Source organism: Prionailurus viverrinus, chromosome A3 (assembly GCF_022837055.1).
Source record: "Prionailurus viverrinus isolate Anna chromosome A3, UM_Priviv_1.0, whole genome shotgun sequence".
Lineage (NCBI taxonomy): Eukaryota > Metazoa > Chordata > Mammalia > Carnivora > Felidae > Prionailurus > Prionailurus viverrinus.
In genome coordinates this window covers 108894891-108907542 of record NC_062563.1, presented here as the reverse complement: position 1 = coordinate 108907542, position 12652 = coordinate 108894891, and the positions used below count along the sequence as shown (strand labels likewise).

Genomic DNA, 12652 nt, shown 5'->3' with positions numbered 1-12652 from the left:
TGCCAGGCACTGTCCTAAGTATTTTTTATTAATTCATTTATCCTCACAACAATCTTATGAGGTAGGTACTAATATTATATCCACTTTGCAGATGACAAAACTGAAGCACAGACAAGTTAAAGAACTTGCCGAGGCCATATTGCTAGTAAGCAACAGTAATGATTCTAATCCAAGAAGACTGATTTCAGAGTCTGAGCTTTTAAGCATTACACTTTATTGCCATTCATTCTAAGTCCATTTAAAATTTTGAATTCATTAACTAGCCTTAAACTTTTAATCTTAAAAATCTGAGAATATGAAAAGCTAATAATTTATAAGTATATAATAATATAAATATAAAAACAGCCCCCCCCCCGCGCATCTGTTTAAACACAGCTGATGGTACAATCAATTCAGTGCAGTTCAGTACAAATCAAGTATATTTCACAAGCCATATATTAAAAATAAAAATTATTTAAGAGATCAATCAATAACATTAAATTGCTGGTATTTACAACTGTGATTATGTAATAAGCTGAAGCTGTCTTTTCAATTTGTATGCAAATGGCAGTAATTCTTTGTCAACTTAAAATGTTTTATAATTTGATCAGAACTTTCAAAATACTTGCAACTGTTATAACTGTTACATAAAACTGCTCACTGAAACTTAACTTTCATATCAGCCAATGAAGATCAATACACACAATTCTAATCTATACACCCAATGTGGGCCTTGAGCTCACAACCTCAAGATCAAGAATCACACACTCTGCCAGCTGAGCCAGCAAAGCGCCCCACAACACTTTCTTATTAATGGATTGGTGAAGATCAGTGAATCATCTACAAGTAATGATAGCAGCATTAACAATAGAACCCTTCTAAGAATACTGGGGCATTAAAAAGGTCAGATGATAACCTAGGAAGGTAGATATGGGGCACGGCCATTGCTGAAATATAAAATTTAACCTTTTAACTCAAAGGTATTAAAAAGATCTCCCCCTACTTGGGTGCCTGGCTGGCTGAACTGGAAGGGCATGTGACTCTTGATCTTAGGGGTTATGAATCTGAGCCCCACGAAGACTGCAGAGATTACTTAAATAAATATTTTTATAAAAGAGAGATCTCCCCATATAAATTAAGAAAAAATTTTAACTGAAATTTGTAGGGAAAATTCATTCCTTCTGAAAAAATTCCCATAACCAATGAACACTTACCATGGCCAACTTATTATAAGCAGTACAAAACAGATTTGAACAGTTACTTCAAACTAAACTTAGTTTCTGTTAAATGAGATAGACATTTCAATATAGTGCTAGATATGTGCTCATTCCCTTCTCTTGAATGAGAAGATACACGCGCGCGCGCACACACACACACACACACACACACACACTGAAACAGAAATAAAATCAGAACACCATTCTGGGAGCATTTTGTGAAGGGCCAGCAAAGTGTACCTGTACAATACTCAGGTATATCACAGAAACAGGACTCATAAATCTTCTCAAACATTATCACAACTACTTGCTTTTTCTCCTCACACTTCATGAACCTGCCCTGTCAGGCTCCCCCTAGATACTCTGTCCTCTAACCCCCATCTTTTCTAGCACTTCTCCAAATAAACTAAGACAAGATGCTACTCTCCCCACTTCTCAATTCTCCATTTAAAAATCCTGCCATGGTTTTGTTTTCTGTTCACCCAAAGAAATTCAGGGGCGCATGGGTGGCTCAGCTGGTTAAGCGTTCAACTTCAGCTCAGGTCATGATCTCACAGTTCATGAGTTTGAGCCCCGCACTGGGCTCGCTCCGAGCCTGGAGCCTGCTTCGGATTCTGTGGTCTTCCTCGCTCTCTGCCCCTCCCCCATTCATGCTCTCTCTGTCTTTGTCTCTCAAAAATAAATAAACATAGAAAGAAAGAAAGAAAGAAAGAAAGAAAGAAAGAAAGAGAAGGAAGGAAAGAAAGAGAGAGGGAAAGAAAGAAAGAAAGAAAGAAAGAAAGAAAGAAAGAAAGATCAGAGTATGGGTGATTCCATTACAGAAGAGCAGAGAGAATATGAACTCACAGAAAGCCAGGATGATTTTTTATAGCTGAAATTTTGTTCCTAATTGACCACAAGAGGGCACAATCTCTACTGACAACACAAGTTACAGAGTGTCCAAAATGGCTACTGGACACAATGTACAACTCTCTTCTAAAAACAGATTTACTAATAATTAACACCAGCACATATTTAACAGAGAAACTGGGACAGCAAACTATTTATCAGTAGCACTTATCAGACTGAAGTCAATGTTTACTACAGGCGTGACTTCAGATATAATTTTTCAAAATTTAAATCATTCCAGAATTTTAAGGATAACAAACGAGTCCTTAAAATTATGATTCTTTAGAATGAACAAAAAAACAGAAGACACCTAATGATTACTACTTTTTTTTACCTTCTGAAATATTTTCCAGTATGTAACTTTATTTGACAGAACTAAGGTAATTCACAAAAAGAAAAATTACAACAAAAAACCCAGACAAGTTGAATTTCTGAGCTTTTCTGCATCAAAACGCAGCAGACAGACATTTATTAACAAAAAGTCTTTAAAGCATTATGATTCATCAAGAATCTTGGTTTTGGGGTTCCTGGGTAAGCTCAGTTGATTAAGCAAGTGTCAGATTCTTTGATCTCAGGGTCCTGAGATTGAGCCCCATGTGGATCGAGCTCCACACCCTGCATGGAGCCAGCATAAGATTCTCTCCCTCCCTGTCCCTCCCCTGCTTGCATACGAGCTCCTGCGCTCACTCGCTTGCTCTCAAAAAAAAAAAAAAAAAAAAAAAAAAATTCTTGGTCTTCTAGCTAAATCATGTTTTGCTGTCTCTAAATTTACAATGGTCAAGATTATATACTGAGTTAAATATAAAAAGTAATAGTTATCTCCTATACTCTGCAACTACTAATCTTTTTGCAATCACCCAGAGCAATTTATTAGGAAGAAAATGAGAACAAGGTAAATATTATAAAATATTGCCATGTACAAAGTTAAAAAAAATTTTTTTTAAGTTTTATTTACTTATATTGAGAGAGAGAGAAAGTACAAACGGGGAAGGGGCAGAGAGAGAGGGAGAGAGAAAATTCCAAGCAGGTTCTGCACTGTCAGCACAGAGCCTGATGCAGGGCTGAAACCCACAAACCATGAGATCATGGCCTGAGCCAAATCATGAGTGAGACGTTCAACTGAATGAGCCATTCAGGCACCCCTAAAGTTAAAAATTTTTAATTCAGTATCAATAATGTGAAAATTTCAGACTTGCTCAGGGCAGAAAACTGAGGATAAATATTCTTAGCATCTAGACCTAGGAGTTGTCTGCCACATCATTGGCTTGCCCACCATTCTTCACTTATTTTGAAAGTGATATTCAGATCATGTTGTTCTTGAACGGAAAACTCTTCAGGAATACACACCATTGCTTTAAAGACAAAATTCAAGGGGCACCTAGGTGGCTCAGTCAGTTAAGCATCTGACTCTTGCTTTGGGCTGAGGTCATGATCTCGCGGTTGGTGAGATCTAGCCCTGCACAGGGCTCTGCACTTGGGATTCTCTTTGCTCCTACCCAACTCCCGGGAAGGGGGAGGGGGAGGGAAGGGAAAGGGAAGGGAAAGGGAAATGGGAAGGGGAAGGGAGGAAAGAAAGAAAGAAAGAAAGAAAAAAAGAAAGAAAGAAAGAAAGAAAGAAAGAAGGAAGGAACCCTCTTTATAAAGACAAATCTCAAATTCCTTGTCAGAGAATTTAAATTTTTCACTAATTACAACACTTTTCGTAACAGCTTTTATTGAGATATAATTCACATACCATAAAGTTTACCCTTTCAGTGCATACAATTCAGTGGTTTTAAGTACATTCACAGTTTCATAACCATCACTGCTTTCTAACTTTGGAACTTCTCATCACCCCAAAAAGAAACCCTACACCAATCAATTAGCAGTCACTCCCTATTCCTCCTCCTCCCAGTTCCTGACAGCTACTGGTCTACTTTCTACCTCTATGGAGTTGACTACTCTGGATAGTTCATAAAAATAGGATTATACAAAATGTGGTCCTTTGTGACTGGCTTCTTTCACTGAGCATAACATTTTCCGGTTCACTCATGATGTATTGTGTATCAGTGCATGATTCCTTTCGTTACTGAATATACTCCACTGTATGGAAGTACCACAATTTATTTATCGATTTGTCAGCTGAAGGATATTTAGGCTGTTTCCATTTTGGGGCTATAATGAATAATGCTTCTATGAACGTTAGAGTACACATTTTTGTTTCTAATTCTCTTGGGTACAGACAGACCTAAGAGGGGAAGTGCCGAATCACACGGCAACTCTATGTTTAGCTTTTTGAAGGACTGTCAAACGTTTCTCCAAAGTGGCAGCACCATTTTATATTGTCACCAGCAACACACAAGGGTTCCATATCTCCACATCCTTGCCAACATTTGTTGTTACGGTTTTTATTTCAGCTGTCCTAGTGGGTGTGAAGTAGTATCTCATTGTGGTCTGAGTTGCAGTTCACTAATGACTAATGATGTTGAGCATCTTTTTATGCTCATTGGCCATCTGAATATTTTCTTTGGAGAAATGTCATATTCAACTTTTGCCCATTTTTGTGTTGTCTTTTTATTACTGACCTAGAATTCTTTATAGATTGTGATGTAAGTCTCTTATCAGTTACATGATTTGCAAATATTTAATCCCAACCTATGGATTGTCTTGATTTTCTTGATGGTGTTCTTTGAAGCACAAAAGGTTTTAGTTTTGATCAAGTTTTTAATTTTTTGTTGCTTGTGCTTTTGGTGTTATAGCTAAAAAACTAATGTCTAGCCGAGGGTCACAAAAATTTTTTTCTTATCTTTTCTTCTAAGCATCTTAGAATTTTAGCTCTTCCATTTAGGTCTATGATCCATTTTGAGTGAATTTTGGCATGGTGTCCAGGAGAACTCCAATTTCATTCTTTTGCATGCGTGTATCTAGTTGAGAAATATAGCATTTTAACTATAAAACTCTCTACTATATTGCCCCTGTCACTTCCTAATTTGCATTTTTGTGCTGCAGCCAAACTAAACAACTTGCCATTCCCCAATGCTATCCACACGTTTGCCCTTTGGAACATACTGCCGAGATGAATGCTTGCCCCAACTCCTTCCTGGGCCTAACTCCTAGATAATCCTTTAAAGCTCAGCTTAGGTCATCATCACTTCCCCCATGCCTTTTTCCCTATCTCTATTCTGGCTTGGACATCCCAAACACACACACTCCCAAAGATCCTGGGTAACCTTTCTCAAATGGGAGTGGGCCTGGTTAGGAAAGTCCTACAGATCTAGAACTGGTCTCAGTTTAGAGGGGATTTTGCAAACTGTTATGATTCAAAGGTATCCCAGAAGTCAGCCTGGTTCAGTCAGCCTTTTAGAGGCCATTCATGATGGAATTTGGGAAAGGATTTTTCTGAGATAATTTCATGCTGACTACTGCACCGTCTCCAACTATCAGAAAAATATCCCTTGAGTGTGAGAGTGGGAGTAAACAACATAATCCAGAAGCAATCGTTAAGAAGCAAAAAGTATGCTACATACTATATAAAGTGAGTTAGAGACCATCACTACCAATAAAATAATCTGACCATCGACTATGACCAAGCACTTCCAGGTATTCAAAGCTTCCACCTTAGAAAGGTTTGTCTGACATGAATATGAAGAAGAAAGGTTCAGAAATGGGAGTGAAGATATGTGAAGTTTAGTTCTGCCAGTAACTAGCAATGGGATCTGAGCAAGTGATTTCCCTGTGTCTTCTTCCCAATTATGTTCCCGCAATTTAAAAACAAGAAAGTGAATGGGGCGCCTGGGTGGCTCAGTCGGTTGAGCGTCCGACTTTGGCTCAGGTCATGATCTCTCGGTCTGTAAGTTCGAGCCCCACGTCAGGCTCTGTGCTGACCGCTCAGAGCCTGGAGCCTGTTTCAGATTCTGTGTCTCCCTCTCTCTCTGACCCTCCCCCGTTCATGCTCTGTCTCTCTCTGTCTCAAAAATAAACGTTAAAAAAAAAAATTAAAAAAAAAATAAAAACAAGAAAGTGAAAAAAGGCTATTTCTAACGTTCCTTACAAAGGTCAATGTTTACATCGAATAATTTAAGTCTAAATTAACAGATTCCATATACTAAACTAGCTACAACAACAACAACAAAACACCACCACTGGTTTTCAATCAACAGATTTAAGACAGGAACCATAAATCTGTACTTAAAGCTACTGAGGTACTTCTGACGTCCCACCAGGTCTGGAGACATGGTATAAAGCACTGTGCCATGAGTTTCATAAAATAAATACCAACTTCTAAGTCTGAAAGGGGTGTTACAGGGATGGCTTTATGAAGGAGATTACCATTTAATCAGAGGTTTGCAAGATGGGCTGGATAACAACAAACACAGAAGAGGGATGGGAAAGAGGGCATAGAAAGAAAAGCATGAGCAAGGGCACTGGGACAGAAAACACGGGCTATTTTGAGTGTAAACGGAGGGCCAAGCCTCAGGGTACCTCCCATATAAATACTCCCTTACAGAGGGAGATGGCTAACCCACAGTCCCTTCTGAAGGAATAGTTTTGACTGCTTTTCCAGTTACTTGAACGAGTGTGAGCCTACCACAAGGGCAACTAAATACACTAGAAGACTGATAGCCAGAGTGATCTCAGTCCCTGGTTTGCTTACGACACTCCTAGTTTATGCCTAAGTCCTAACAGAATTCTTAATAGTGCCCACTTTCATTCTCAAAATTATAATTAAATTTTTATTTAATTTGAATGGTAAAACACAAGGTCACTCCACCAATAAACCCTGAGCTGACATGAAGAAAGGATATAGGCCAGATTCTCTAACATAGGGGTCAGCAAACATATCCGTTTTTTTTTTTTAATTCCAGTGTTCTATTAGTTTCAGGTGCACAATACGGTGATTCAGCAGTTCTGTACATTACTCAGTGCTCATTATGATAAAGTGTACTCTTAATCCCCTTCACCTATTTCACCCATCCCCTCCATTCACCTCACCTCTGGTAACCACCTATTTGTTCCCTGTAGTTAAGAGTCTGTTTCTTGATTTGAAACAGGTCCATTTTTATAAAGTTTTTCTAGAACACAGCCATGTTCATTTAAGTACTGTCTATGGCTGCTTTCACAATACAATGGTAGAGTTGAGTAGTTGAGAAGGAGACCATATGAAGTACCTGAAAGACCTACTATTGGGTTGTTTACAGGAAAAACTGGCTGACTCTCACTCTACAACAGCGTTGTCCAACAGGACTTTCTGCATTGATGGAAATGTTCTGTATCTGCACTGTGCAATAAACAGACTGCCACATGTAGTTATCGATCAACTAAAATATGTCTAGTACAACTGAAAAACTGAATTTTATATATTTGTGCATACAGTATAATATTTATATTTGGGAGTTTTAATTTTCTGAGGCATTACTACATTTAAAATGTATTAGTTTCAGGTGTACAACATAACTTGATATATGTACATACCGCAAACTGGTTACCACAATAAATTTAGTTAACATCTACCACCACACACACTTAAAAGTTCTTTTTTCTTGTGATGAGACCTTTTAAGAACGATTCTCTCACCATCTTCCAAATATACAATACAGAACTGTGATCACTGTAGTACATGCTGTAGATTACATCCCCAGGATTTATTTAGCTTATAACTGGAAAAAATCAACTTTAAAAAACATAGTTCTAGTAGTTTCAACACATGTATAGACTTGTATAACCATCATCACCAGCCAGAAGCAAAAAAGTTCCATTACTGCAAAAACTCCCTTGGAAGTTATATTCTTGCCTCCCCCAACCCTTGGCAACCACTGACTGGATCTTTGCCACTACAGTTCTGTCTTTTCAAGAATTTCATATAAATTTAAACATTCATTATGTAACTTTTTAAAAAAAGTTTTAATGTTTATTTATTTTTGAGAGATATGCAGAGCATGGGCAGGGGAGGGGCAGAGAGAGAGGGAGACACAGAATCCGAAGCAGGCCCCAGGCTCTGAGCTGTCAGCACAGAACCCGACGCAGGCCTCAAACTCACGAACCATGAGCCAAAGTCAGACGCTTAACCGACTGAACCACCCAGGCGCCCATCATCATGTCACTTTTTGAAACTGTCTTCTTCCACCAAGTGGCTGCATGTACTGTTAGTTCGTTCCTTCTCATTTTTTAGTAGTTTTCTATTGTATGGATATACCACCATTCATCCTCTACCAGTGAAAGCTAGCGATAATACTAGCTAGTTTTAGTTTTTGGTGACTATGAATCAAGGTTCCTAGAAATTTGAGTACAGGTTACAAAAATACCCAGGAGTGAAACTGGGTCATATGATAGGTATATGCTTAACTTTGTAAAAAACTATCAAACTCTTTCTAAAGTAGCTGTACCACTGTCCATTTCCAGCACCAATTTATGAGTGTCCCAGTTGTTCTACATCCTTGCCAGTAACTGGTATTGTACCTTTAATTTTGGCCATTCTAACAAGTGTGTAATGGCATGTCGTGGTGGTTTCAGTTTGCACTTCCCTAATGGCTAATGATGTTGAATATCTATTCATGTGCTCACTTGCCATCCTTTGGTGAAGTGTGTTCTAATCTTTTCCTATGTTTTAATTGGGATGTTTATTTTCGTATTGTTGAGTTTTGAGAGTTCTTTATATATTCCAGATACAAGTTCTTTTCATTCTCTTAATAGCATCATTTGCAGAGTGTTATGGCTGAATTGTGTGCATTCATTCCTAAAATTCGTATGTTTTAGTCCTAACCCCCAATACCTTAGAATGTAACTGTATTTGGAGACAGGCCTTTTAAAGAGGTAATTCAGGTTAAATGAAGCCATACGAGTGGCTCTAATCCAGTAGGGCTAGCATTCTTACAAGAACAGGAAGGGATCCAGAGATGTGCACGCACAGTGAAAAGACCATGTGAGAAATAGCAAGAAGGTGGCCACCTGAAATCCATGGAGAGACTGAGGAGAAGCCAACTCTACCAACACCTTGATCTTGAATTTCCAGTCTCCACAACTGCGAGAAACTAAAATTTCAATTGTTTGAGCCTCCCAATCTGTGGTACTTTGTTATGGCAGCCCTAGTAAACTAATACAGAGAGTAAAAGTTTATATTTTTTATAAAGTCTAATTTATCCACTATTTTTTTTCATGGATTGTGCTTTGGTGTCATGTCCAAAAAAATCTTTTTGCTCAATCCCAATTTTCTCCTATGCTTTCTTCTAAAAAAGTTTTACATTTAGATTTGATACATTTTACTTTAATTTTTATTTAAGGTGGGACACTTAGGTCCAGGTTTTTTGTTTTTGCAGGAATAGGTCCAACTGTTCTGTTTGTTGAAACGACTATCCTTCCTGCATTGAACTGCCTTTCACCTCTGTCAAAATCAGTTGGCTATACCTGTGTGGGTGTATTTCTGGATTCTATATAGATCCACTGATCTTGTGTCTATCCCTTACTAATACTACATGCAGTCTTGATTACTGTAGCTTTACAAAAAGTTTTAAAAATTAATTATTATGTGATTCTTCTTTTTCTTTTTCAAAGTTGCTTCAGCTATTCAAGGTCTTTTGCCTTTCCCTATACATTTTAGAATCGACCTGTCTGTATATATATATTTTTTAATCCTGCTGGGATTATTTGGAATTGCATTAAATCTATATATCAATTTGGAGAGAACTGATATCTTTACTATGTAGTCTTCCAATCCATGAACACCAATCTCTGTTTAGGTTTGTGCCTCCTTCTTTCTCTGACCCTCCCCTGTTCATGCTCTGTCTGTCTCTGTCTCAAAAATAAATAAACATTAAAAAAAAAAATTAAAAAAAAAGAAAGAATCGACCTGTCTGTATATATATTTTTTAATCCTGCTGGGATTATTTGGAATTGCATTAAATCTATAAATCAATTTGGAGAGAACTGATATCTTTACTATGTAATCTTCCAATCCATGAACACCAATCTCTGTTTAGGTTTTCTCTGGTATCTTTCATCAGTGTTTTACAGTTAACAGTATACAGATCCAACACATTATTTTCATTTTAATAGCCATGTGTAGCTAGTGACAACTATATTAGACATCACAGGTCTAAAAAGTGTGAACTTGGAAATCCTGAGAAACAGTACCACTACACAATGTAACCCAGTGTGAAAACTATGCCATAAAATTATGCCAGTGTCTTAGCAAGCAAGACCTTTGGCAAAGTAAAGATTTGAAGAAGTAGAAAAGATACTATGAGGAGATAGTTAATAAAGAACAGAGAATAGAAATGCGCAGAAAAAAATTATAAGAGACCATGAGAAAGGAACAGATCTCCAAAGCTGCCTTGAGTTCCTGACAACTTTCCAGTTTCATATCACACGTTATCTTTACAATAGCCTCTATTTTCCAGAATCACCTTAAATCGCTCTTTATTTCTTAAAAACAGATTTTTAAAAAAATTTTTTGTTTTATTTTAGTGACAGAGCATGAATGGGAAAGGAGCAGGAGAGAATCTCAAGCAGGCTCCACACTTAACATGGAGCCACACACGGGGCTCAATCCCACAACCCTGGGATCACGACCCGAGCTGAAATCAAGAGTCAGACACTCAACTGACTGAGCTACCCAGGTGCCCCTTTAAAACCAGATGTTTAAAGATCTAAATTTCTGGGACTATATGGTGCTAATTAAAAAAAAAAAAAAAACAGATTAGGACTATCATGCTAACTTTTTGTGAAAAATGCACTTAGCAGGGGCGCCTGGAGGGCTTAGTTGGTTAAGTGTTCGACTTCAGCTTAGGTCATGAGCTCAGGTCATGATCTCACGGTCCAGGAGTTCAAGCCCTACCTCTGGCTGTCTGCTGTCAGCGCAGCTCCCCTTTTGCAATCTTCTGTTTCCCTCTTTCTCTGCCCCTGCCCCACTTGTGCTCTCTCCCAGTCTCTCAAAAATAAACATTAAAAAAAAAAATGCACTTAGCACAGGACTGCATGTAGTGGAAAATAATCTGTGCATGATAAAAGGCAACATAATCAATTATGCTTCAAAGTTTAATTCAGAATTCAAAGTGGGCTTATTCTGTATCAGTAACGTTTTTCAATGGCAGACTACAAATGTCAATTTAACTACTAATACGGTTAAAACTCAACAGTGGCATTGAGTTTGGGAAAACATAAGGGTGCAGATAACCAAATTCCAACTTCCCATTATAGAAGCAACAGCAGCAGCATCTCTGGCCCAGTGGTGCTCAAACCCCAGTGTAAATAGAAATTACCTGAGGTTTTTGCTTTTGGAAATACATTAGCTGAGATATGAGAATCCCTCATATTACAAATACCTAGATAAAGCAAATAAGATACAACAAGTAAAGTCTTTATTTTGAGAGAGCAGGTGGAGAAGGGTAGAGAGAGAAGGACAGAGAGAATCCCAAGTAGGCTCCAGGCTCAGCTCAGAGCCCAAGATGGGGCTCAAGCTCAGGAACCATGAGTTCATGACCTGAGCTGAAATCAAGAGTCAGACACTTAACCAGCTGAGCTACCCAAGCGCCCCACAACAAATACTCTTTTAAATGCACTGCTAAACTCACAAGAAATCCACAGACAGCAAAAATATCTGTTGAATGTGTTTATTTAATGAAATTAGAGTGGTGCGCAAGAGCTAAAACCATGATCTTAGCTCAAACTTCAAATATAGAGAATTGAGGGGCGCCTGGGTGGCTCAGTCAGTTGAGCGACTAACTTCAGCTCAGGTCATGATCTCACAGCTTGTGAGTTTGAGCCCCGTGTTGGGCTCTGTGCTGACAGCTCAGAGCCTGGAACCTGCTTCGGACTCTGTGTCTCCCTCTCTCTCTGCCCTTTCCCCACTCGCACTCTGTCTCTGTCTCTCTCAAAAATAAATAAACATTTTAAAAAAATTAAAAAAAAACAAATATAGAGACTTGAATTTTGATTTTTATTAGATGTGATGAAAGGTGGAACTGAGACCACTACTTAAAACCAGCAATACCCGTGAAAGGCCACACCCTTCAGTGAATGAGTAGGTATGGGGGCTGGGCATGTCTGGCCACTAACAAAGAGAGCAAATAAAAACACAACCATATGAATCAGGACTTCACTGGAATGGGGTTCAGTGAAAATTATTACAAGCCTGTTCTCAGTTAAGTATAAATTTACACTTCTTACAAGGACCAGGGCCTCAAGCCAATAAATGAATTTCAGCTGTTTCTAGGTTGGTGGTAATGCAAGGCACCTGTCAGAAAGAGAAGCAAATTCTCTGCGTGAAGTCAAACATACCTTCAACCCACATCCCAGGAGATTCCTAAATATGACTATTATCCAAATAGGAAATTAACAAAATTATCAAACCAAAAGGAAACAAACTACCACAGCAGCAAAAGCTATAAAAAACAGAATTAAACCTGCAAGAAATTCAAATTTTGGAATTTACAGATATATAATATAAAATTACAATTAGGTATGCCTTAAAAGTTTACAGAAATTGGGGCACCTGGGTGGCTCAGTTGGTTGAGTGGTTGACTTGGGCTCAGGTCATGATCTCATGGTTTGTGAGTTTAAGCCCTGCATTGGGCTAACTGCTGTCAGCACAGAGC

The 12652-nt window shown here is 38.2% G+C and overlaps 1 protein-coding gene across 3 annotated transcripts in view; it reads right to left on the bottom strand.

The window, feature by feature from the left end:
* The window catches only part of MAP4K3 (mitogen-activated protein kinase kinase kinase kinase 3), a 204989-nt gene that overhangs the window by 138979 nt on the left and 53358 nt on the right, over positions 1-12652 (bottom strand). The gene's annotated exons all lie outside the window — the stretch shown is intronic.